The sequence below is a fragment of the Hyaena hyaena genome, unplaced genomic scaffold (genome assembly GCF_003009895.1).
Source record: "Hyaena hyaena isolate Hyena2069 unplaced genomic scaffold, ASM300989v1 scaffold_406, whole genome shotgun sequence".
Classification (NCBI taxonomy): Eukaryota; Metazoa; Chordata; class Mammalia; order Carnivora; family Hyaenidae; genus Hyaena; species Hyaena hyaena.
This window is the reverse complement of record NW_024081038.1, coordinates 639,805-654,282: the sequence shown is the minus strand read 5'-3', so window position 1 is coordinate 654,282 and position 14,478 is coordinate 639,805. Positions and strand designations below refer to the sequence as shown.

At 42.4% G+C, this 14,478-nt stretch overlaps 1 long non-coding RNA gene across 1 annotated transcript in view; it reads right to left on the bottom strand.

The window, feature by feature from the left end:
* Positions 1 to 13,016: 13,016 nt before the first annotated feature.
* Positions 13,017 to 14,478, bottom strand: part of LOC120245131 — a 46,024-nt gene continuing 44,562 nt past the window's right edge. Inside the window, exon 3 of the long non-coding RNA XR_005531710.1 lies at positions 13,017 to 13,148. This is a non-coding gene — a long non-coding RNA (uncharacterized LOC120245131). The remainder of the gene's footprint in view (positions 13,149 to 14,478) is intronic.

Below are 14,478 nucleotides of genomic sequence, written 5' to 3'. Positions count from 1 at the left end.
CAATTCTGCATTCGATATCATGTATGGGTTTGAGTGACTGACTAGTCAGCCTCAGGCACTGCTTTTGGGGAATTCAGCTGCCCTCTCCAGGCCTTGGCTGAATACATTAGTGATCAGCTTCGTCATCTCTCCCACTCGTTGGCTGATGCTTCTGTTCCGGTAACCTCTGACTCAGCCTCCCCTTCAGAGATCATGCCTTTTGGCAATGGCAGTCCTTCGAACCCAAACCCCATTAAGCTCCATCACCCACCACCGTTTTCTAGCGCTATCATTCATCCACAGTTCCACTCCTGACCACACCGGATGTGTGAAGTTTAACAAGTCCTTTTCCCCCCACCTGGATTCAGTTTTGTCTTCAACCAGCTTTGTAAAGTATGCGGCCTTCCTCCTATCCTGGACTGATATGAGGATTTGATGAAACTACATGTTTAAGTGGTAGTGTACTGTATGTGGCAACATGATTATGTTTCCAAGCAGCTCTAGTTGTTATACAGTTTTCATTAAAAAGCAAAATTTGCTTCTTGGAACTGTCCACCTTTTTCATTCATTCACTCAACAAATACCTACTGAGTGCCTTACTGTATTCCTGTCACTAGTCTAAGTAGTGGGTATATAATAGTGAACAAAACAGAACCCCCCTCCCCCATCTCTTCATGCAGCTTCCATTCTAATGGGAGAGATAAACAACAAAGAAGATAAATAAAATATATAGTTTTAAGATTGCAGTAAGTGCCTAGGAGAAAAAATAAATCAGAGAACCAGGGAGGGGAGATGTTTTATTTTAGGTAGCGAGGCTAAGGAAGACCTTATTAGGAAGATGACTTTTGAATAAAGGTCTGAAGAAAAAGAAGGGGGAGGGCACTGTTCTGATATTTAGGAAAGAACATTTCAGAGAGAGATCAAGTACAAAGGGTTGAGAATGGCTGGAGCATAGTGGACTATGGTGAGAGCAATAGATGAGGACAAAGAGGTAGCAGGAGCCAGATAGTATAGCCTTGCAAGTCACAACAATGACTTTAGCTTTTACTCCATCTTGAGAATCCTGTGAAGGGTTTTGAGCAGAAGATCCACATGATCTGATTTACATTTTAACAGAGTTACTCTGGCTGTTCTATGAAGTATAGATTCAGGAGGGAGAGCAGTAGAAGCAGGGAGACCAACTGGGAGCCAATTATAATAATCCAGAGGTGGGAATGGGAAGTGGTTGAAATTTGAATATATTTAGACGGTAGGGACAAGAGATCTTTCTGACGGATTGGACGTAGAATATCAGAGGCAGAAAGGAACCAAGATGTTTGGATTGAACAAATGGAAGACCAGTGTTGCCATTTCTTGAGCTGGAAAAGACAAGGGAGATGCTGGGTTTTTTTTTTTGGTGGAGAGGTGCAACTGTCTGGAGTTCCTTTTTGGGTGTGTGGAATTTGAAATGCCCATTAGAGTATACAGATGGTGAGAGGGCAGGAGGAGGAAGCGACAAGAGGTCTGAAAGTCAGAGGACAGATCTAGACTAGATATATCAGTTTGGGAGTTATCAGTACACAGATGGCATTTAAAGCCATGAGACTAAATGAGATCATCAAAGGAGTGACTGTAGATGGAAAATACTTTCCTTCAACATTCAGCATTTGAGGAAACTAGTAGAAGCAGCAAACCAGACTGAGAAGGAGGGCCTAATAATAATAATGATAATAATAAAGTAGAAAGGCAACAAACTGGGAGATATCCTGTAAGCCAAGTAAAGAAGGTGTATCAAGAAGGAGGTCATGCTCCACCTTTAGAAATAACCCCATCGACCCAATCAAAGGAGAGACACAGAGACTCGGAGCACAGTGAGGCAAGGCTTTAATCAACATTCTTGTGGGGCGCCTGGGTGGCTTAGTCGGTTAAGCGTCCGACTTTCACTTAGGTCATGATCTCGCGGTTCGTGGGTTCGAGCCCCGCGTCGGGCTCTGTGCTGACTGCCAGCTCAGAGCCTGGAGCCTGTTTCAGAGTCTGTGACTCCCTCTCTCTCTGACCCTCCCCTGCTCACACTGTCTCTCTCTCTCTCTCTCTCCTAGAAATAAAATTAAAAAAACATTAAAAAAAAAATTAAAAAAAAAAAAAAAAACCATTCTTGCAAGAGTGGGTGTCTGATGGACTGGCATGCTCAGGACAGTTACAGCAGACAATTTGTTTCCTAGCATGCAAGTCTCTCCCCTGGTTCCTCATTGGCTGGTACTACAGAGGTTACAGCATTACCCGGACATTGCCTATGCCCATGTAAGGCAAAAAGTAGTCTGACTGGAATAAATGTCCATTCCCTAAGGTGACGCAGAGACTTTTAGTCCCTCCTCCCTTTGTTCTTTGGCACATGCTCATTGCAAAGCCCTGGAAAATAAGCCTGCAAAACAGAAAGGGGGAAGAAAAACCAGGAAGTAAGTGTCTAAGGGTTTGGGACTCTATTGTGTGTGCTTGCAGGTGGGTGGGTCATACATATTTCCAATAAGTTGTAAACCTATTGTTAACTAGACAGTACAGCTTTTATTTGGTATTTCTGAAAATGAATCATCTCCCTTCTCACATCTACCACAGCGTAGTTCTGTACAAATTGTGTTTCTATTTGTTTCCCAAGCAGACCAGGAGCTCCTGAGGTCATAGACTTGAGTGGTTTCTATGTCTCCAGGACAAAGCCTGATGTCTCCCTCCTCCTGGATCCCTTCTCTGCTCTTCCTGTGGCCTGTGTCCCCATGAGTCTTTCTTCCTGCTTCTTTTCCTTACAGGATCCCTACTGCCAGCATGCTTTGCCTCTCATGCTTCCTGACAACCCTGGCCTAGTGGAAATTCCTACTCTAGAGTTTCTTACCAAGGTCTGTAGCCAGGTTCAGCAAGCCAGGGTGACTGGTTAGTTCAGGGGAGAGGAAGAGGGAGTGGGAGAAATAGAAATTTTGTGTGGTTCCCTATTTTTGGCTTGCGTAACTCAGTCAATGATGGTGACATTTGTTTTACATTCATTATTCATCATTTAACCGTGCCAAGTGCTTAACTTGCTTTCATCAAGGATAATAAAACTAAGACTCTGAGAGGTTAAGAAATTTGTTTTATATTCCTTCATTTGTTCCACTGTTTGGTAAACATTTACTGAGTACCAAGCAAAAGTTAGACACCATGCTAGGCCCTACAGATAGAGCAATGAATCAGAAATTATCCCCATCCTGGAGAAAAACATAGTCCAGTGAGGATTAAGACAATTATAGGAGAGCATAGGAAATGTTAAAATCAATATATGCAGAGAAGAAGGAGAGATGAATGGGTTCTGGAGAGATTGAGTTTAGACTTTTGTTTCAGAAAAGGAAACATTTGAGAAGGCCTTGAGGGATGAATAGGAGTTTACCTGGTAGACAAGTGAGAAAAGGAACTGTACAAAGAGGCATTATTACCTTTAAGGGTATGGAGCTGGGGGCGCCTGGGTGGCTTAGTCGGTTAAGCGTCCGACTTTCGCTTAGGTCATGATCTCGCGGTTTGTGGGTTCGAGCCCCGCGTTGGGCTCTGTGCTGACTGCCAGCTCAGAGCCTGGAGCCTGTTTCAGTCTGTTACTTCCTCTCTCTCTGACCCTCCCCTGCTCACGCTGTCTCTCTCTCTGTCTCCTAGAAATAAATAAAACATTAAAAAAAATTTAAAAAAAAAAGGGTATGGAGTTGAAAGGAGATGATGAGGGGTGCCTGGGTGGCTCAGTTGCTTATGCATCCGACTTTGGCTCAGGTCATGATCTTGTGGTTCGTGGGTTCGAGCCCCGTGTCGGGTTCTGTACTGGCAGCTCAGAGCCTGGAGCCTGTTTCAGATTCCATGTCTCCCTCTCTCTCTGCCCCTCCCCAGCTCATGCTCTGTCACTCTATGTCTCAAAAATAAATAAACTGAAAAAAAAATGAGATGATGATATGTTTAAAACTTATTATTTTTTAATGTTTTATTTATTTCTAGGAGACAGAGAGAGAGACAGCGTGAGCAGGGGAGGGTCAGAGAGAGAGGGAGTCACAGACTGAAACAGGCTCCAGGCTCTGAGCTGGCTGTCAGCACGCGGGGCTCGAACCCGCGAACCGTGAGATCATGACCTAAGCGAAAGTCGGATGCTTAACCAACTAAGCCACCCAGGCGCCCCAATGATGATATGTTTAGATAACAGTAAAAATCCTTTTGGGCAAAACTAGGTATCCGAGGAGAGAGAAAGAGAGATGAGAAAGAATGTTAGGGGAACTCAGATGGGAAGGGCTTTGATGGCCCTGAGATTGAGTAGACAGGATGGGAGCTAGGCATCCTGGGTCTTACCTTGACCCTACTGTGACTTGCTGGGGACCCAGGCAGATTCTACTTGATATCCCAGCTTCTGTTTTCTCTAACATAATATCCCAAACATGTCTCCAGATCTAATGTAAGTCCCTAGAAGATACTTCCCAGACCTGGCTCTCTGTCCTGAGATACTACGTGGTCCTTCATTGTGTTTTACACAAACCAGCCCTGAGCTGAGAGTATGAGGTAGGACAGGGATTTCTCAACAATCAGAAATAAGTCCAAAGCACATAGGCTGGAGAGGAAAATTCATGGCTCTGTGCAGAGAATTCTTCAGGATCCAGGAAGACGCAAGAGCCAAGTGATGTGAATACAATAGCTCCCTCCAATTTGTTCCTGAAATGTACAGAGGGCATTCCTGCTTCAGGGCCTTTGGGCTTACTGTTCCATCTGTCTGGAACACATCCCTCTTGCAGTGTAAACTCTGACAGTTGGTTTCTTTTCTTTTTTGTAATGCAAGTGCCTGACTTAAGCTTTGATATTGAGGCATCCAACTGACACCATTTCTAATAAATAGTCAGGCCACCTCCCCTCCACCAAGGCTTCTTTGTTTTAGGAATTTTGCTGATTTTGGTAACTGACCACTTTGGGTCACTTGTTTGTTCTCTTCCCCCACTTCAAATTCTCACTCTTAAGTTTTAAATCTTTTTTTTTTTTTTATGTTTTTATTTATTTCTTAGAGAGAGAGTGTGTGTGAGCAGGGGAGGGTCAGAGAGAGAGAGAGGCACAGAATCTGAAACAGGCTCCAGGCTCTGAACTGGCTGTCAGCACAGAGCCCGACGCGGGGCTCAAACCCACGGAACCGTGAGATCATGACCTGAGCCGTAGTCGGATGCTTAACCGACTGGGCCACCCAGGCGCCCCTTAAGTTTTCAGTTCCCCAATAAAGACTGAGCCCTCAGGAGCAACTGGGTGGCTCAGTAAGTTAAGCATCTGACTTTAGCTCAGGTCATGATCTCATGGTTCATGAGTTCAAGCCCCAAGTTGGGCTCTGTGTTGACAGCTCAGAGGCTGGAGCCTGCTTTAGATTCTGTATCTCCCTTTCTCTCTACCTCTTCCCTGCTCAGGCTCTGTCTCTCTCTCTTTCAAAAAGAAATAAATTAAAAGACTGAACCCTCAAAACCCTAGGCCCCCACCATCAACCCCAATAAAAGCAGAACCCCAGAACCCCAGGCCCATATGCTCTTTCTGTGGTGACTTTCCTAAAGATCCATGCAGGTTATGTGCTTGTTTCCTCCAAGATATCACAAATCCAGAACCCCTCAGCATTCCCCTGAATGGGGCAGAACTAGAAGCACACTTCTGGAGGCATCCCTGCCACTAAGGGTTATTGAGGTTATTGAAGTTCATTGGTTATTGAGGCCTCCAAGGAGGAGGAAGAGGGAAATGGGAAGTCAATGGCACCAGAATCCCCCCTGTACTCATACTTCTCTTCTCCTTCAGATATTTACTGCCTAGCCCCATGCCATCTTTCCATCACAGTGATCACTGCTAAGGCTCACGTTGATGGAAAGACCAAGGTGAAGCCCATCTCCTGCTGCACAAAATAAGCATGGTCCAATGGCTTTATCCTTTTTCATGACCATAATGACCCAAGTGACTCCCTCTTCATTTCCATTCCTGAAGAGGCCTGATTTGACCTCAAGTCCACAAAATTATTTTTACAGGCTGCTCCTCTGATTACAAGCCAGTGCCACTATATTTTATTGGGACTATCAAAACCATCCAAAAGGCACTAAAACTCCAGGGAGAAAACTTACATTCTTTCTCAGTCCCTTGAAGATGTAAATCTCACCATGTCTTTGAAGTGTAAACACCCCAGGAGATAACTTAAGTTTTCTTGTCAAGGACAAATACAAATCTTTAAAGTCTTCACAAATATTAGCAAAAAGCTTCAGCCATTGGAGCAGGCAACCTTAACCTGTTCCATCTGTCAAGTGGGATGCAACTTTTTTTATAAACTAGTGACTTTTATATTATTGTACTTGATCCGTGGCTAAAATTTTGCAACAGTGTCTCTGTATATCTTTTCATGTTTATGTATGTCTGTGGATATATGTTCTGTACATGTGGGGGGGGTTTTCTCTTTCTACCTCCAGATGGTATTGCCAAAATTAATTGATAGGAGTTCTGTGTAACTGGCTTAAAAATGAGCACTTATGAATTAAGTATTCTTACAACTCAGAAATACAGAAACTAACCTAAATGTCTTTCAAGTTCACATGATCCGGGATAATCTTTGTTAAATAAAAGCTAGTTTAAGTTTGATTTAATTAAAATCAGTATGTCTTCATACTGGGGCACCTGGGTGGCTCAGTAGGTTGAGTGTTCGACTTTGGCCCAGGTCATGATCTCACAGTTTGTGGTTTCAAGCCCTGTGTCAGGCTCTTCTGACAGCTTGGAGCTTGGAACCTGCTTTGGATTCTGTCTCTCTCTCTCTTTCTCAAAAATAAATAAACATTCAAAAAGAATTGTTTTAATGTCTTTATTTTATTTTGAAGGACAAGACAGAAAGAGAGCAGGGTAGGGGCAGAGAGAGAGGGAGACGCAGAATCTGAAGCAGGCTCCAGCTTGAACCCATGGACTGTGAGATCATGACCTGAGCTGAGGTTGGCCACTTAACCGACTGAGGCACCCGGATGCCCCTAAAAAATTTTTTTTTAAATCAGTATGTCTTCAGAGTTATCAGCATTAACTATAATGCAGACATACAACTTTTATTCTACTTGGGTTTATTAGTCGAATTCATGTTATCTCTAATACAAATTTTGTCAGGAAAACAGTAGCTTGGGATGGCTGGCTTTGTCTAGTGTTTAATGAAGTGTTTTGGGGTAACCTAAACATAATTGTTGGGAGCAAGTGATTTAGATAGATGTAAGTGGGACAAGAGTTTTTAGGTGAACCTTTCATCAATAATTATATCTTGTAGCATGTCTGCTGTCTACTTAAAAATAGTTTCATGGGGCACCTGGCTGGTTCAGTTGATGGAGCATGCAATTCTTGATCTCAAGGTTATGGGTTTGAGCCCCATGTTGGGTGTGGAGATTACTTTAAAAAAATAAAATCTTAAAAAAAAGTTTCCCAAATCTTTGGTAACTTTCAGCATTATAATTTTGCTAAGTTAAAAAAAAAAGGGGGGGGTGCCTGAGTGGCTCAATTGGTTAAGCATCCAACTCTTGATTTTGGCTCAGGTCATGATCTCAAGGTTTGTGAGTTCAAGTCCCACATTGGGTTCTGCACAGACAGCTAGGAACTTGCTTGGGATTCTCTCTCTCTACCCCTCGCCTCTCCTCCCTCCCCCTCCTCTGTTCCCCCCCCACCCCTCTTCCCCCACTGGCCAGCTAGTGTGTATGTGTGCTTTCTCTCTCAAAACAAATAAATAAATTAAAAAAAAAAAAGAATTTGTCTAACTTAAATTAAATGATGGGAATTCATTGAATGTCTAGATTATTTCTAAACAAGATGAAATACTGAAACACTAATTATTCTTTTTTAAAATTTTTAAAATGTTTTTTAAAAAATTTATTTCTTAGAGAGAGAAAGAGACAGCATGAGCAGGGGAGGGTCAGAGAGAGAGGGAGACACAGAATTTGAAGCAAGCTCCAGGCTCTGAGCTAGCTGTCAGCACAGAGCCTGACACGGGGCTTAAACCCATGAACCATGAGATCATGACCTGTCCTGAAATCAAGAGTCATATACTTAACCAACTGAGCCACCCAGGCACCCTGTGAAACATTAATTTTTACACAAGTCTAAGTTTACCTGCTTTTGACCTCTCATTACGGAAGAACTAAAGATATCTGAGTCTGTTAGTAAACATGTCTTGTGTCACATTGAAAAATTGTGTTATGGGGAAACGTGTGTTATGAAAAATTGTTAAATGTATTCAAAAATTTGCCAATCTGAAGAATGCTGGCATAACAGTTCACAACTGCTTGCCTTTTCATTTTCACTAAAATTTCTGGTTTCTAAGCATTAAGAGTTCTAATTAATATATGTAATTAAAGTTACCAGAACTAATAAAGGAAACAACTCTGTATGCAAGGAAAGTAGGATATGTTTTTGGCTAAGAGAAGGTATGAAGTATGAAGATGCATTTTTGCTAAGGAAAAAGAAAGTAAATTTGTCCTAAAAAAAAGAAAAACTGGTTATTTCATAATAGGAAAGAGGAAAATAAATCACAAATACCAAACCTTCCCAAATCAATTTTTTTTTTAAATTTTTTTTTTTAATGTTTTATTTATTTCTAGGAGAGAGAGAGAGAGAGAGCGTGAGCAGGGGAGGGTCAGAGAGAGAGGGAGTCACAGACTGAAACAGGCTCCAGGCTCCGAGCTGGCAGTCAGCACAGAGCCCGACGCGGGGCTCGAACCCATGAACCGCGAGATCATGACCTAAGCGAAAGCCGGGCACTTAACCGACTAAGCCACCCAGGCGCCCCAAATCAATTTTTTTTAAGTTTTATTTATTTTCAGAGAGCGAGCATGAGCAGGGAAGGGCAGAGAGAAAGAGGGTGGGGGAAAGAGAATCCCAAGCAGGCACCACGTTGTCAGTGCAGAGCCATACCCAGGGCTCAGTCTCACGACTTGTGAGATCATGACCTGAGCCGAAATCAACAGTTGGACGCTTGAACCACCCAGGCATCTCCCAAATCAAATTCTAAATGAATTTTTTTTATTTGTAAGTACCTTTGGGATTTTCTAATGGGCACCTGGAACATCTCAAAAGATGTTCTGTATAAAAAAAGACATTAAGGGGCACCTGAGTAGCTCAGTCTGTTAAGCCTCTGACTCTTGATCTTGGCTCAGGTGTAGTCATGTGATTCATGGGTTTGAGCCCTGCATTGGGCTCTGCCCTACAGTCTGGAGGCTCCTTGAGATTCTCTCTCTGCCCCTTCCCCCACTCATGTGAGTGTGCACATGCATGTGTGTCCACTCTCTCTCAAAATAAATAAACAAACATTTAAAAAAAGACATTATAAAAAAAGAGGGGTGCCTAGATGGCTCAGTATGTCAAGTGTCTCAGTCTTGATTTTTGGCTCAGGTCATTATCTCAGGGTCATGAGACCGAACCCTGCTTCTAGCTCTGTACTGAGCATAGAGCTTGCTTTAGATTCTCTCTCTCCCTCTGCCCCTCTCCCCTGCTGTGCTCTCTCTCTCTCTCTCTCTCAAAGAAAATAAGTAAAAAAAATAAAAAATTAAAAAATAGAGGAGTCTAGGTAGCTCAGTTGGTTAGGCATCTGATTCTTGATCTCAGCTCAGGTCATGATGTCATGGTTCATGAGTTCTAGCCCCATGTCAGGCTCTGCACTGATGGTGAGGAGACTGCTGGGGATTCTATCTGTCCCTCTCTTTGCCCCACCTCTGCTCATATTTGTTCTCTCTCTCTCTCAAAATAAATAAATAAACTTAAAAAAATAGAAAAAGACATTAAATGAATTGGGCTTATTTGATGTGTTAAATTACATGGAAGCATGCCAAGTAAGAAATAATGCTAAACTTTCTTCATAGGTATTCTTGTATGAATATATGTTACTAATAACTGTTCCAGAAATTATATGAAATTCCTAAAAGTGCACTATGTAACATTATCAGTCATAATTCCAGTTACCATCTTAACATGTTGCATATCACAGAAATAACCAAATTTCCTTGTCAATTTCATTAAACAGAACTCTCATCAAACTTTTAACTATGGGCATTTTTTAAGGTTTTCTTATTTGGGGAAAAGAGAGAGAAAGAGAGAGCAGGAAAAGGGCAGAAAGAGACGGGGCAGAGGATCTTAAGCGGTCTCTGAGCTGACAGCAGAGAGCTTGATGCGGAGCTCAAACTCACAAATTGAGAGATCATGACCTGAGCTGAAGTTGAACACTTAACCTACTGAGCCACCCAGGTGCCCCTTAACTATGGACATTTTTATGTCTTTTTTCATTTATAGGAAGTTATTGTTTTTCTCTGATTCTTTTGCAAAAGTGCCTCATCTTTGAAGAGATTCATGGAAAGGACTCTGACAAGTATAGGTTTCTGATAACTTTCAGATCATATCACTGAACAAGGTAAGAATTTACAGAACTCTTATGAAAAGCTGGATTCATAAAACTGTAACAGAACATCAAGATCAAGAATTAATTACATATGGGCACACCTGGGTGGCTCAGTCTGTTAAGCATCTGACTCTTGATTTTGGCTCAGGTCTTGATCTCACAGTCATAAGATGGAGTCCTGAGTTGGGCTCTGTGCCTACAGCATGGAGCCTGCTTGCGATCTCTCTCTCTTTCCCTCTCTTTCTCTGCCCTCTCTCTCTTTCCCTCTCTTTCTCTGCCCCTCCCCTTCTTGTGCTCTCTCTATCTTAAAATAAATAAGTTAAAAAAATATTCTACAACATTATCCAAATCTTTGAAGAGATTGCTAAACTCTTGTGATCACTAACCTGTTCTCATGGCTAGATAAAGAGCCAGGTCACCTCCCCAATAACTGAAACTCTTTTGTTTTAGAGATCTTGGTTGATTTCCACTGACCATTGGGGCCACTTGTTTTTTCTCTTCTCACATTTTAAATTCTCACCTTAATTAATTAATTAATTTATTTTTAAGTAGGCTCCATGACCAACATGGGGCTTGAACCCACAAGCCTGAGAATGAGAGTCACATGCTCTACCAACTGACCCAGCCAGGTGACCCCTGATTTTATGTTTTAAATTCACCAGTAAAGAGCGAAACTATGAAACCCTAGGCCCCCACCCATGACCCCAATAAAAGTGGAACCCCAGGCCTGTGTGCTCTCTCTCTACCTATGACCTTTCTGTGTGGTACCAGGTATGTTGTGTAATCTCCAGGTTCTGTGAGTAATAAATCTTTTTTCAAAGTTTGCTGATGGTTATTGCTAAAAGGCATCTTACATTCATAATAGGAAGCACAGGGTCAAGGACAGTCCACCACAACATTGCTTCTTGATAAGCTGGGACTGGTACAAGACACCCCTCCATATGCATGGGGAACCTTTCCTTACTTCACTGTGGCCTCTGCCCAGATATCACCTTGTAGATCTTTCCTATATAAAATAACCCCTGCAGGGTGTCTGACTCTTGATTTTAGCTCAGGTTATGATCTCACAGTTCAAAACAAATAAACTTTAATAAAATAAAATAGCCCCTCCTCTATCATTCTCTATTCCCTTACCCTGCTTCATTTCTCCATAGCATCATCACCATGTACCTCTTCATTTGTTTTCTCTTGTCCCCCCTCCCTCACTGGAATGTTAGCTCCATTGAGAGCAAGGACTTTGTCTTGTTCAATGTTGTAGCCCTGGCAACTAGAACAGCCTAGCACATCATAGATACTCAGTGACTCTTGAACTGATTAACTTTTTTAATGCTCATTTATTTTGAGAGAGAGCAAGGGAGGGGCGGGGGAGAGAGAGAATCCCAAGCAGGCTCTGTACTGTCAGCATAAAGCCCATCATGCAGCTTGAATTCAGACCTGTGAGATAATGAGCCAAGATGAAGAGTCGATGCTTAACCGACTGAACCACCCAGGCGCCCCTTGAACTGATTTATTGAATGAATCCTTACTACGACCTTGCTGGTCCAAGGCACCATCATCCCAGGCCTGGACTCCTGAAGTCTACCTAATCAACTCACCTGCTCACATCCAATCCCTTCTGCCCACATCAGCCAGGAGATCTTTCAAAACTGCCAACTGAATCATGTCACTCCTCGGATTAAAACTCTACAATGACCAAATAATCTGATCATCCCTTGCAGTGATGAGAAAGTCTATGGAAATAGTTTGTTAATTCTGTAGAATTAACTGTTATTTGACTGTACTAAAACGATAAGCCAGGGGTGCCTGGGTGGCTCAGCTGGTTAAGTGTCCGACTTCGGCCTAGATCATGATCTTGCAGTTCCTGACTTTGAGCCTTGTGTCAGGCTCTGTGCTGACAGCTCAGAGCCTGGAGCCTCTTTGAGATTCTGTGTCTCCCTCTCTCTCTGCCCCTCCCCCACTCATGCTCTGTCTCTTTCTCTCTCTCAAAAATAACTAAACATTAAAAAAAGATGATAAGGCAAATTATTTCTCAGAGCCTGGAAAAGGCAACACTAACTATCACAGTATTACCAGTTGTCTTTGGCTGCACCATCTCCTAGCTTTGTGGTTTATTGTTGCAGGCAAGGTGGGGTGTTAAACTAGGGGATGACGGTGTGATGAGGATATTTGTGTAGTGTCAAAGTATTTTCCCACAAAATACTGATTACTCATAAAGAGAAAACTAATAACTACATGGAGAGAAACCACCTTAACCAAATGACTGCTAGCAATCGGACATGTTGCACATCACATACCCCTTGATATGATACACTCAGAAAGGGCCACCACTTCTCTGATTTTCTGGCCAAAATTTACTTTGGTTATGTAAGATGACAACATTTGGGGAACATGGATGAAAAGTATATGGGAATTTTCTTTACTACTTTTGTACTTTTTTTATAAGTCAAAGATTATTCCAAAATGAAAAGTTAAAAAATCAAAGAGGATTTAGTGGCTTAATAGCTATATTTCAAGATTTTTATGAGTCAGTAATTTGGGCAAGACTCGGATGGATAATCCTTCTGCTCCATGTGGCAGTGGCTGGGTAGCATTTAGCTTATGGCTGGTCTGGTCTTGAACATCCAAGATAGTTTTACTCACGTGATTGGCACTTGGGCAGGGGTTGCTGGAAGGCCATCCTTCCTAGAACCCCTCTTTTCCATGTAGTCCATGGGCTTCTCGATGTGGCCCCTCCAGCAGGATAGTCAGTCTCCTTGCATAGTGGCTCAGGGATCTAAAATCTAATCTACCAAGAGACAGGAGATAGAAGCTGTTAGTCCCTGCCCCAGTCAGTTTGGGCTGCTGTAACAAAATACCACAGACATGGTAGAGAGCAGAAAAAAGCAAGCTCTCTAAGTAACTCTTATAAAGGCACTAATCCCCACGCCCTAATCACTTCCCAAAAATCCTGCCTCCCAATATCATCATCACATGGTGGGGGGCAGGTAAGGGTTCAACATATGAATGTTGGAAGAGACACAAACATTCAGTCCTTAATCCCTAAGGCCTGGAGCTAGAAACTGGCAAAGCATCAGTTTTACCATATTCTCCTGGTCAGAGCGGTCACAGAGCCTGTCAACATTCTAGGGGAAGGGTCAAAGACCTCACTCCTCAATCATCAATCGTCAACAGTCAAAGAACTTGTACTCTTCTTTAACCCCTCCTCACAGGAAAGGGCTTTTTCCCCTCCATTGCACAGGATTAGATTAATCATAACCTTTGTTTCTTGGCATGCTCTCAGCATTGGTCCAGGCATGACCACCTTTGTATATTTATTTACGTCTTTGCTTAGCTTTTTTCAAAAAAGCAATGGAAATCTTATGTTTTCCCTTTCTGCATAATTTATGATTTGTATATCTGCTTGATAACACGGCTAGGAAGAACTTCTTTTTTTTTTAATATTTTTATTTATTTCTAGGAGAGAGAGAGAGAGAGAGAGACAGTGTGAGCAGGGGAGGGTCAGAGAGAGAGGGAGTCACAGACTCTGAAATAGGCTCCAGGCTCTGAGCTGGCAGTCAGCACAGAGCCCGACGCGGGGCTCGAACCCACAAACGGCAAGATCATGACCTAAGCGAAAGTCGGACGCTTAACCAACTAAGCCACCTAGGCACCCCACGGCTAGGAAGAACTTCTGATGAAACATCTAAACTTATCTCTAGTTGCAAGCGGGTAACATGATACCTTTCTTTTTAAAATATTATATTTCCTTTATTTGCATTATTTGACAAAACTTAGCAGAATTGGAAAAAAATTGTACAGTCTAAGAGGTTTCAAGGGAAAGAAGCGCTGAAGGCTGTTCTCAAAAGTAAGCAGAGAATGTGTTTTCTCAGCTAAATTTCCTAGAGATAAGGCAACAAAATGAGACCATGTATCTGGAGATAGCATTACAGTAAAAAATGCATGGGCTTTGTAGCTAAATCAGCTTGGGTTGAATCCTGACTCTTCTTTTTAGCTGTTTGGGAATTCACCTAACTCCCAAGGCCTCAGTTTCCTCATCTGTAAATTGGGAGTAATAAGGTTGACATCACAATGAGTTGTGGGAGTTGCAGACATAACAATGTAAGTAAAGCGTCCAT